Source organism: Gigantopelta aegis, chromosome 9, assembly GCF_016097555.1.
Source record: "Gigantopelta aegis isolate Gae_Host chromosome 9, Gae_host_genome, whole genome shotgun sequence".
In the NCBI taxonomy this organism is placed as follows: domain Eukaryota; kingdom Metazoa; phylum Mollusca; class Gastropoda; order Neomphalida; family Peltospiridae; genus Gigantopelta; species Gigantopelta aegis.
This window is the reverse complement of record NC_054707.1, coordinates 20692104-20705502: the sequence shown is the minus strand read 5'-3', so window position 1 is coordinate 20705502 and position 13399 is coordinate 20692104.

Below are 13399 nucleotides of genomic sequence, written 5' to 3'. Positions count from 1 at the left end.
CGAGTCAGAATAACCATGTGTTTGACATCCAATAGCCGTTGATTAATTAATCAATGTGCTCCAGTTGTTTCGTTAAACATAACAAACAAACTCTCCATCCCTTATACTTGGCGTACTCCTACGATTAACGCCGACTCGACTGTCTTGTCGGCAGTAATCTGAAAATGTGCACCTGCACACACCAGCCGACGCGACGTGACTCTCTAATCGGGGCAAAACTGGAATCGACGTTAATCGGTAGGTGTGTGCCAGGCATTAGTTATTTTAGGGTGTCTTACCAACAAAAACTGCTATACATAGAGAATCAGTCAACATGCACACCATCGATATAAATACTACAACTCATCACCTTTGAAGCAAATCAGAAAAAAATTGGGGGTTAAACTGTTAAATTTCAGATATAACTGGACTCGTCTTTCACAACCCTAATTCCGCACAAAACGTGTTATTCTAATTTGGTAGGATCCCGCACATGTTTCAAGTACAACACCGGCTCGAAGGAACGATATCTGAAAAGTGGGAGTACAATTAGTTCTAGTAGGGGACACAAGCCAGATTTCGATATTTATTTAATATACCTGTAGGTTAGGGTCACATTCATTTCGTTTCAACTTATTTTCGTGCTTATATCCAATTAAGGTTCAAGCACGCTGTCCTGGGCACACACCTCAGCTATCTGGGTTGTCTGTGTGGATTAGTTATTAAACAGTGGATTAGTTGTAAATTGTTAGTGGTTAGTTAGAGAGAAGAGTGTGTAGTGGCCTTACACCTACCCACTGAGTCGTTAAAACGCGCTCTGGGTGGGAGCCGGTACAGGGTTCGCAGCCTGTACCTACCAACCCTATGTCCGATGGCTTAACCACGATGCCACCGAGGCTGGTTAGGACGCAAAGGTACATTTTCATCCTCTAGTGGGAGAGGGGGCGTGTGTCACCCGGATCACCGCCCGCCATCCTGCCACCCCCGCCACCCCCGCTTCCTACGGACCTGCACCAATAGCTAGAAAGTTGATCAATACTACTTGAAATTAAGGTACAGGAATTTACAGACCTGTGAGGCCTTGATGTGCGGTTATTCTAGGATCGATCCCCGTCGGTGGGCCCACTGGGCTATTTCGCGTTCCAGCCAGTGTAGTGCACCATGACTGGTCTATCAAAGGCCGTGGTACGTGCTAATCACACTGTGGGATGGTCCATATAACAGATCTTTTGCTACTAATGGGACCTACGTAGCTCCCTACCTTTTATTCTTTAGAACGACCATCAAAATTGTGCCAAATTTTCTTCATCAAAATGCGCACCCATTTCCCTTTGGCTTAATCCTACGGGACATTCCAAATTGCATAGCACCATACCACCTTCCGCCTGTTACCGGCTACGGTCGGACTGCTGGTGCTCCCTTGCCAGTGCAGGCGGTCCCTCCTTCACCCACCCCAACCCTTCCCTTTACTGGACGGAAGAACTGGCTGAGGCCGGTACTTGTGCCCAGGACAGGCATGTGCTACAACAGCTTGCTCTGAATGTGCACGTTAAACAATTTTCCATTCCATTCCATAATGGGACCTACGCCCATGACAGGCGTGCGCTACAATAGCTTGCTCTGAATGTGCACGTACAAATCTATGACCTGACCTGACCTGACCTAATAGGAAAATGTAGCGGGTTTCCTCTCTAAGACTAAATGTGAAAATTACCAAATATTTGAAATCCTATAGCCAATGATTAATAAATCAGTGTGCTTTAGTGGTGTCATTAAACAAAAACTATAACTTTAACGATGGGGGAAAAAGACATCCTGAAGTCCACCCCTTTTCTTGAGCACTTGATGTTTTACAACGGAATGAACATAAGTTTTGGATTTGTTGATAGGAAGTATTTTTCTTCTACTTCTTCTCGCTCTTTTTCTTCTTCTTCTTCTTCTTCTTCTTCTTCTTCTTCTTCTTCTTCTTCTTCTTTTTTAGTTGTTTTTGGGGCTGTTGCTTTTTAAAATGTTTATTTAGGACTCGAGCTGATTGAGACATGGCGTGTTCGATAAGCTTTGACTGGTACCATCGTCTTTTATCACACCGAGAGAAAAAGAGAGAATACGCTATCTATTCCATATACATAATATACGTGAATATTATCACAAGCGTCCGCAAGTGGTCGCTCTACTGAACACGCCCAGCCCATGTTTCTATGCTTCCGGACACGTTGGCGTATTCAAAAGAGTGAGTGCACGCCGGTAGTTTCACTGGTTTCTCTCCAATCGCATGCATTAAATATTAATGCTGTTCGCAAAAGTTAGTTTAGAGAACAAGACTGCAAGCGCTGTGCCTCCTAAACACATTAAAACTTTCTGTAGTCTATGCCGTCAGACTCTTGTTTCCCTAGCGGATATACACATGTTCATTAAGCTGTCACAGCAGCAGCTGTAGCTGTGTTTTGCGTCAGAGAAAAATGTTAAATCATTAGCAGACGACATGGTAATTTGTAGTTCTCAACAAACAAAACAAAAAACCTGAAATTTTTAGTTAAGTTTGTCCTGTCCTCTCGAGAGACTGGTTTGACAAGATTGATTTCAACTTGTGTTAATGGGGGTTTTAGTGTCCCCAGAGAGATGGAAATAGTGTTTCTGGTTTTTGTAAAGGGCGTCAGTTGTTCCTCGTGCACACATTAGCCAATGTCCTGCAGAAAAATCAAAATGACAAAGCAATATAGTGGCTAAAAGTCAAAGTTGTTTTGTTTAAAGATACCACTAGAGCACATTGATTTATTAATCATAGGCTATTGGATGTCAAACATTTGGTAATTTTTACATAATTATAGTGAGGAAACCCGCTAGATTTTTTTCCATTAGTAGCAAGTAATCTTTTATATGTAACATCCCACAGGCAGGATAGCACATAACACAGCTTTTGATATACCAGTCGTGGATCGACTCAGACTGACCGCGCATCAAGCGAGAGCTTTACCACTGGGCTACGTCCCGCCCATTTGCTCCAAAGAGTGTTTAAGATATACGACTCTATGGGTACGTGTAAGACCACTATACCGACTTCTCTCTCACTAACCACTATCAACTAACCACTAACCCACTGTCCTGGACAGACAGACAGTCCAGGTAGATGAGGTGTGTGCCCAGAACGGCGTGCTTGAACCTTATTGGATATAAGCTCGGAAATGAGTTTAAAAGAATTATTAAAGGGACATTCCTGAGTTTGCTGCACTTTTTAAGACGTTATCGACTAACAAAGACTTTTTTAACGATTGTAATCACATATTAAATATATTCTTCTGCATACAATATTAGTGGCTTTATATTAAATGTGTTTCTGGTTGTTCTAATATTTGTACTAGGTTAAATTTCATTTTATTTTGGACATCTTACAAATATTAAGACGACCAGAAACACATTGAATACACCGACACTGATATTCTAAACCAGAAAATATATTTAATATGTAAGTTTAATCGTAGAAATATTTTATTAGTCGGAAACATGTTACAATGCAACAAACTCAGGAATGTCCCTTTAAAGGAACTTCACATTTCGTATTATGTTGATGTCCCGAGTGAAATATTCTTTCAGTTGTCACGACCTTTAGCGAGTGATAATGAAAGTTGTTTCACGATGGCGGTCGTACCGGTGCGGAAACACTACACACCCACACCCACACCCTCCCTTGGTAGGCGTGGATGGCAGCTGCTTCAACGTTGGGCTGTACACGACCAGGGGCTTGGTCCCGGTCCCTCTGTGGTTATCCCAGCGCTGTACCGCTACTGTCGTCGTGTCAAGGTTTGCGACTGGTCGATATCCCTAGCTGCGCTGGGTTCTGAAACCACCGCTCCGGTCCCTTCCATCGCCATAATATTGACCCGTATAAGCATAGGCGTTTTTTTTTTTTTTTTTTTTTTTTTTTTTTTGTTTTGGGGGGGGGGGGGGGGGGGGGTGGTGGCAGGCTGATTTTTGCTCGAATTAAACAAAAGTGCCCGAATCTGGAGTACAACGTTTATTCATATTAGCATTACTGCCAAACAGCTATATTGTGTTGCAAGCGAATCGCCAATATTTTGGGTAGAATAATAAAAATACATAGTGAAAAGTGCTCGGGCTAACCCACTTTGCCCGAACTTTTCTATTGTTTTTTCCCGAATTTGAGGATTTTCTCTAGGACTGGAGGGGGTGGGGGCAGTTGCCCACCCCCTGCCCCATGTCCCGTACGCTTATGCTCATAAGGGCCAGCTGCTGGGGGTGTCGAACCGTGGGTTCATGAGATTCAGGGCTGGCCGGCGGGTCCACTACGATGTGATGCGGTGACGCCGGTCTGCGGGGTGGGAACGGAGTCCTTAGCGACCAAGGGGCCGCTACCGGGCCGCTACACACACACACACACACACACACCCGCCGGTACCGTTCCTGTCGCTCTCTTCCTTCTCTGTCTCCTTCTCCTCTTGGCCGCTGGTTTGGATAGGGTACCGAACACCAAGATGAAGGAAGGAAATGTTTTATTTAAGGACGCACTCGACACATTTTATTTACGATTATATGGCGTTGGACATAATATGGTTAAAGGGAGAGTAAACTAAAACATGAGCCTTATGTGTTGGAAAGATGCATACACGGACCACCAACACATACTGACACTTTAACAAATGAAAAACGCGTAATTGTAGTGTTAATTTAAAAAAAACAAAAAAAAACGTGATTATTCCTGCTAACTGGGGGCAGCCATTTTCTTTTCTTTTCGAGGCGTCCGGTACAGCTAGCTTGGGGCGAAATGACGTCAGCTCAGGTCTGACCAAATCCTGTATGCACAGTGTAAACAAAAGCGTTTCTCTTTGGTCAACCTGACGTGTAAAACAACATAAATGACGTGATAATATAATAAACTATTTAACTAAATATATTTCAAGTTGCATTAACGGAACGAAATGGGGTTATAGTATTTTTGTCTGTTAAATAATCCAACGGAAAAAAGTACACTATCAGACCTATTGGTATGCTACGTCGAAGCAAAAACAACAACCCACAATATCCAAATAATAATGTTCTTTTCTTTGGGACTACGTAATTGGTCAGTTCTGTGGTTTTAGATGGGAAAGTCTACTTAATCAATAGTTTTACAGAACTGTTTATAATAATAACCATGTCCATTTCTAATTTAGGGGCGACAGGTAATATTACACAATACCGATATGTATTTTCGTGTTTAGACAGCGTCAATTAATTGGCTCATCTGGTTACCACTCAAATACACACCTGCCAATCAGGAATCACAGGTAAATGCAACTAACAGCATAGACCAATTATTTTAGAAAACACTCCGTGAATCATTTCAGTGTGTAGGTTAATGCATGGACAAACATGATGTATTTATTTCGACTTGTTGTGTAGCTACTTTTACAATAGTGGTTTACTTTGTATTGAAACATAATATATACTTATTGCTGGGTTACTGGGATGTATATTATTACAGAACATTGCAATGCATGACTATTTTATCATCCCGCAAGTAAACAGGTAGATTTGTTTCTCTAGTTCTAAGACTCATTCCGGACGTTACGCGTTAAGTATTACGTAACCACTAGCTCGCCAGAGGGCGTATTGACTGGAATGGAACAAAATGGCTTCCCCTGTTATATTTAATAGCCGTTACATTTAACCATTTTATTAATTAAATATAATAATATACGTGTTGATATTAAGCAATAATGTGCATTATATATCGTTGAATATGCATACCAGTCCAAAAGCCTTGCTTAAGCATTCCTTTAAGGACCACACAGATATTGAGAGAGGAAACCTGCTGTCGCCACTTCATGGGCTACTCCTTTCGATTAGCAGCAAGGGATCTTTTATATGCACCATCCCACAGACAGGATAGCACATATCACGGCCTTTGATATACCAGTCGTTGTGCACTGGCTGGAACGAGAAATAGCACAACTGGGCCCACCGACGGGGATCGATCCCACAACGACCGCGCATCGAGCGAGCGCTGTACCACTGGACTACGTCCCGCCCTCTGAACACAAAGGTGACGTACGCCTTATCTCCGGTGTAGGATACTCGGAACTCGGCGAGTTCACGTAAGTCCTGCGCCCAGTGTTGGTGGGGGGTGGGGGGGTGAAAATCGACAGAGCAGGAGGCTGCGACGAGCATCTTCATCTCTGGAGCTGTGAGTGGGAGGATGATATACATGAGTGACAGAATTAAATTTGCATGACAAAAGATGTAAATGTCGGAGTCGCATCCACTTAGTGGTGATGCATGTCCAGTGCACAGAAAGTACCACCACTGTGACTCTCTGTGACGAAACACAACGAGACGTGTCAGCCAAACGCCACTGGGTCCTGTTACATGCAAGGTGGCCTGTCAGATTATTCGAGACTTATTGTCACTGGTAAGCCTCTGTTAGTACAGATTATTCCAAGAGTTTTTGACATGGTGTTCTGTCATGATGACAAAGCTACCACTGAAGCTTATTTCATTGAAAAAAGGATGCAGAGCAAAACGTATACAGAAGGAATTGTCTAGAAAACATTGGAAGATTAGTTCTGTAAACTACAATCTTATCAAGATGATTAAGAAACCGTGAGACAAAAAGGGGCGGGATGTAGGCGATTAGTAAAGCGTTTGCCTGATGAGCAGTCGGTCTAGGGTCGATTCCCGTCGGTGGGCCCATTGGGCTATTTTCGTCCTAGCCAGTGCACCACGACTGGAATATAAAAGGCCGTGGTATATGCTATCCTGTCTGTGGGATGGTGCATATAAAAGATCCCTTGCTACTAATAGAAAAATGTAGCGGGTTTCCTCTCTAAGACTATATGTCAAAATTACCAAATGTTTGGCATCCAATTGCCGATGATAAATAAATCAATGTGCTCTAATGGGTTTTTTTTAAATTTAATTTTTTTTTTTTGGGGGGGGGTGGGTGGGGGGCATGTGATGGGGCATGGCTAAGCCAATGGAGTCGGTATTACGATACGCAGTACATACCAGTATTAGGCCCGACTGCTTAAACAGGCGCGTGTTTAGGAGGCCGAGCGCTCGCGAACAATTTGACTGGTACCATCGTCTTTTTATCATATACTAGTCACAACAAGTTAAGAGACACATGGGCACTGCGTCTGATGCGGGTAGCCCATTCACTGTGAAAGTCAGAAGTATGGAAGCTTTCTTGCAGTTAATGGGTGACGGAATGGCTCACTTGCAGGCATCTCGCTACTTGTCTCATGGACATGCCATCATTCAGACATGGCAGGGCTCGACCACAGTCCAGAATGCTCAGTTTACGTTTCGGTGGCATGGTTATCTAAAGCCAGATTGCAAAGAAATTTATACCCTCCCAACCCTAATCAAACATGAAAAGTGTTAACATAAAAAGGAGTTTCACGTGGACCGTACAGTTTTCACGCAGGTGCCCTGCTTAGAAAAATAAAGTTTTAAAAAGTCAAACAATCTTGGATGTGTTTATACATTTACTACACGCTTTCTACCGGCAACCAAACAAGCTGTGAATAAAAGGCTTATATACATGCAATCTGAAATGCTCTATTCAAGTCTGTAACCTACTTTTAATTACCTATCACCGCTCCTGATTTTTCGTTAATTATTTGAAAAAGTAAGGTAAAATTTGATACTGGCCCTTAACTTGTTGTGACTAGTCAGACTAGCGAGCAACAGCGATCGCTCGCGTTCTCGGAGGTTACACACCATCATTAATTACTCCATGCTCAAGTTCTTTATTGCTTTAAGTTACACAACGTATAAGTTTTATAATAAAAACCGCAAACTATAATAAATACATACTTACAATATCTGACAATGGTGGGGAGCGCTATAGCACTATCTAAAACACATTCATGCATGAAAAACCAATTTATCCGACAGGTTCTTTCATGGGCCCCGCGGAACGACTTCTTGTACAAGCTCACATGGCAGTTAATAGGCCCTACTAACTACAGTTAGACGTTATTTTATTTTTGTCGCTTACGATAGAATGAAAGTGGGGGTGTCTATGGTTGTGGGGGTTGTATAATATGGCACTGTACCATTTGAACAGTTGTTGTTAGTAAATATATATAACAAGTGACTTCAACCAAACGGGTTATTTAAATACCATAACGGTCAACCTACATGTAATCATCAAAGAAAGAGATCAAAAGCAATTTCTCAATTTTGTATATTTTGTTTCCTAAACCGAACTATATTAAACTGCTACAAGAAGTAGCGACCCGACAGATGGCGGTATGGTGTCTTAAGGTTACACACCGCCATTAACTACTCCATGCAGTTCAATACAGTTTATATGTCAGAATATATTCTGTGAAAAATACAACACAAGCAAGAGTGTCATGTGACTACTAATTTTAGGGAGTGCTCTCCGGTTTTGAAGTATTTTTTTTAATGAGGAACTATTTCCCAAACCGGACTATATTAAGCTGCTACAGCAAGTAACGACATGACAAATGGTGGCGTGTGGCATGAACGTGTACATCAAAGATTCTGTGTACAATAATATAAACAATCTCCACTGATAAATTTTACACCTTTTGTCCGAATTTAAATTTTCATTTTCTGTTTTTCGATTATACGAGTAAATCAATTATTTTATTTCATTTCAACATACGTTTTTTCCTAAGTTATTAAACTGAAATTCGAGCACATCGTCATGGGTACACACCTCAGCTATCTACAAAAATGGGCCCCGTTCCACAAAGCGATCTTAGTGCTAAGATCACCTTAAGTGCATATGTCAGCTGTGCATTTCCGGTGATCTTAGGGCTAAAATCGCTTCGTGGAACGCGGCCCTGCAACATACGGTAATAACAGAGAGAAGCTGAAGTCTGTGATATTTAAATGGGGAAGCACCGTCTAAAATAACTAGAGCTTGTTTCGATAACCATTACGTCTCAGACGAACGTGCGTTTTTAGAATTATGAAGAATGCATTTAAGGGTTGTACCAAAACCAAGATGAACCAAAACCACTGCAGGTGATATATTCTAGATAATAAAATGTAAGTATTTCTAATTTAAATTATCAAAAACGGCTTTAAAAGTAAAAAAAAATATGTCGTAGTGTTTAAAAACTAGGGTCCGTCACTTTAATCACCATGGCATGTTGTCGTTGTTGGTGAGCAAGGATTTCGTGCATTGATTTTCAGCTAACTCAGCATGTCAGTTAATCAAAACTCATTCCTTCATTATTTATTTTCGCTAATGAGTATCTTGAATGTGTCGCTATTGACGCGGATCGCTGGTAAAACATTTGATTCGATTTGAGTCATTGTAGATCTCAGCTCCTTCAGGGTACAGATTCACTGTGCTACTTCTATTCCATCCCCAGTGCTCCGCGACTGGCACAACAAAGGTTGCGTGGTATCTAGTAGCATTTTTACTTATTTTTAGTATAAGGTGGTTATTGTTGTGGCTGGAAATCACTTGAAGCAATTTTAGGCAGATGGGTGGCATCAATTGCTCCTGTACAGTTTGGAAAGTTCCATTTCTTTCATACCCATCATTAACATCTCTCAAAGTACCTGACCAATTGGAGATTTTACTATTTCATGGAACAGTGTTGCACAGTTACCTTCACACACGTCATGTACGCAGGCACATACTGTAGATCTGTCTGTTCCAAACAAGTTAGCAAATTTCTGTATTTTATTGTTGTAGCCAAGAAATAGACAGCCAGTACAACTCTGTGTTCTGTCGTCAAAGCTTCATTCAATTCCGATCAACTCTGTAGATGAGGTTGTAATCGGTGTCAAATTGAAGCAAACACAGTTTTGGGCATCTTAAAGTTTTTCATCCATTGATCATAATCAAATGTCTTTAACGCAATTATCTTCCAATCAAGCTCTGCTCCGGTCCTTTATCCATAGTCTTCGTTCTCGTAGGAAATAGGATCCTATGACTAATGTTAGTACACATGTCTGCATGAAACGTTGTGCTTTTCGTCTTCGAACATTACGTCTATACTGGTCCATTTTCAGCACTCATATGATATAATTGTATACGTTTAGTCATGAAAGTTAAAGTAAAAGTTTGTTTTGTTTAACGACACCATTAGAGCACATTGATTAATTAATCATCGGCTATTAGATGTCAAACATTTGGTAGTCTTAAACCTTCCACATTTGTTCATTAATAGCAAGGGATTTCTATATGCACCATCCCACAGATAGGAAAGCGCATACCACGGTTTTTGATATACCAGTCGTGCTATATTGGTTGGAACGAGAAATAACCCAATGGGTCCACTGACGGGAATCGATTCGTATCAGACTGTACCACTGAGCTCCCCCTCCCCCCACCCCCACCCCCAAAAAAAGCAGAGGAAAGAACAGTGATACAAAGCTTCAAAGTTTGTTTTGTTTAACAACATCACTAGAGCATGCGAAATGGGGTTTTTTTATCACGAGAGCTTCTATTGGATGTGAGATATTTAATAGTTTTAACGCGTAGGAAGAAAGGAAATGTTTTATTTAACGACGCACTCAACACATTTTATTTACGGTTATATGGCGCCAGACATATTATGGTTAAGGACCACACAGATATTGAGAGAGGAAACCCGCTGTCGCCACTTCATGGAAACACGCTACATTATTCTTAATGCAACAAGGGATCTTTTATATGTACTTTTCCACAGACAGGAAAGCACATGCCACGGCCTTTGACCAGTTGTGGTGCACTGGTTGAAACGAGAAAAGAATCCAATCAGCTGAATGGATCCACCAAGGCGATTCGATCATTCGACGCAAGCACCTCAGGCGAGCGCTCAAATACCCCAATGCATATAGGTGGTACGATATTTGCCCCTGTACCTTCGGTGCCATATATACCCTTGTGGGCAGTAGGCCACAGACCACAATTAATTTCGCTATATGTTTCTATATAGCCTTAGTGGCTATAACATTTTTATTAATATCAGCAGGCCCGTGGATTTTTGTATGTACCTTTGCCTGCCTGGAGGACACATACCCTGAAAAGGACAACCCCTGTTGTCCAGCTCTTTCTCCCAGTATATTGGTTTAAACAAACACACCCTCTAAACCTGGCCGGAGTACACCCATTTTACACAAAAAGCACTACTTTTGCATGGGCCGGAATTACCACAAACAAGTCTTCAATGTCAACAAGTTACACATATTTACAAACTACATGCTCTCCCCTGTCACTTCAGTCAAATAGTTGCCACTTCAAAGCTGTCTGCCATGAAATAATCACAGTTAAACAGCAGACTACTTGCGCGGGAAAATTTCCGGATTTTGTACAATCAAATGGGAAGATAACTGTGATCTGAGGCCAGTAAATCCACCGGGGCTAAGCGAATGCATATAAACATGGCTTAGAAGCGGCAAGGGGTAAAGCGCTCGCCTGATGTGCTGTCAGTCTAGCATCGTTCCCATTTGGGTTATTTATCGGTCCAGCCAGTGCACCATGACTGATATATCAAAGGCCGTGGTTTGTGCTATCCTGTCTGTGGGTTGGTGCATATAAATAACCCTTGCTACTACTAATAAAAAAACATTTAGCGGCTTTTCTCTCTAAGACTATGTTAAAATTACCAAATGTTTGACATCCAATAGCCGATGATTATTAAATCAGTGTGCTCTAGTGGTGTCGTTAAATAAAAGAAACTTTAAATTTAGAAGCGGCAGGGCCGGATTAACAATGTTAGCAGACGTAACAATTTATCCGACAGGTTCTTTCATGGGCTCCGCGGAACGACTTTTTGTACAAGCTCACATGGCGATTAATAAGCCCTACTAACTAAATTTAAGAGGTTATTTCATTTTTGTTGCTATGTAAGCCTACGATAGTATGAGGGTGGGGTGTCTATGGTTGTGGGGGGTTGTATAATATGTCACTGTACTGCTACGGCCGCGCAGCTGCTTAGTCCGGCCCCAGTGATATTGATGTTAAGAAGGAAGGAAATGTTTTATTTAACGACGCACTCAACACATTTTATTTACGGTTATATGGCGTTGGACATATGGTTCAGGACCATACAGATATTGAGAAAGGAAACCCTCTGTCACCACTTCATGGGCTACTCTTTTCGATTAGCAGCAAGGAATCTTTAATATGCACCGTCCCAGACAGGATAGCGCATACCACGGCCTTTGATATATCAGTCGTGGTGCACTGGCTGAAACGAGAAATAGCCTAATGGGCTAACCGACGGGGATCGATCCCAGACCGACCGCGCACCAAGCTAACGCTTTACCACTGGGCTACGTCCCGCTCCTGTTGATGTTAAAACTACATTCCCTGGAATATTTTAATTATTTAAGCATATAGAACAGAAAATCCAATTACGTTTGGTGCATATATGACGCCGCACTCCGCATTGGTTTCACTACACGGGCTTATCCAGGTCAAAAACAAAGCCATTATTGTGAAAGTGGAACACTTTTGACGGGCTCGTACCTATCTCGGCTTTCATTGGCTTATCACAAGTATAGAATTCCCCAACAAGAGATCACGTGAGATTTCGCAATTTTTTAACAAATTTAACTGTCTTGATTGAGGGGTCGTCTCATATCTCCAAAACATATTTATATCCATAGAGGTATGGTACAACGCCTTTCCAGGGGTCGGTGAGTGGGGGATTTGCCGTGAAATTTTGACAGTGGCCAGCTGTTGGCATACGCGTTACAGGTAAGGGGGTGTTACTAATTACGTAACGCTCTAGGGGTAGAGGAAGAGGGTACTGTGTTCGATTTACGTAACATTTTTCAAGACTAGATCTATATGTTATTTTTATTCATTACTTAGACCTAAAAAGGTGTTTTTTGGAGAAAAAAAAGAAAGAAGTGTTTTATTTAACGACGCACTCAACACATTTTATTTACGGTTATATGGCGTCAGAAATATGGTTAAGAACCACACAGATTTTGAGAGGAAACCCGCTGTCGCCACTACATGGGCTACTCTTCCGATTAGCAGCAAGGGATCTTTTATTTGCGCTTCCCACAGGCAGGATAGCACAAACCATGGCCTTTGTTGAACCAGTTATGGATCACTGGTCTGTGCAAGTGGTTTACACCTACCCACTGAGCCTTGTGGAGCACTCACTCAGGGTTTGGAGTCGGTATCTGGATTAAAAATCCCATGCCTCGACTGGGATCCGAACCCAGTACCTACCAGCCTGTAGACCGATGGCCTGCCACGACGCCACCGAGGCCGGTGTGTTTTTTGGAAATGCGCGGTCAGTCTAGGATCGATGCCCATCGGCGGGTATACAAAAAGACATGGTATGTGATATCCTGTCTGTGGGATGGTACATATAAACGATCCCTTGCTAAAATGAAATGTAGCGGGTTTCCAAGGCGCGTGTGTAGGGATTTCAGCAGGGTTGGGGTTATAGACTGTGTTGAGCGAAGTTTATATGGGGCCATGCTC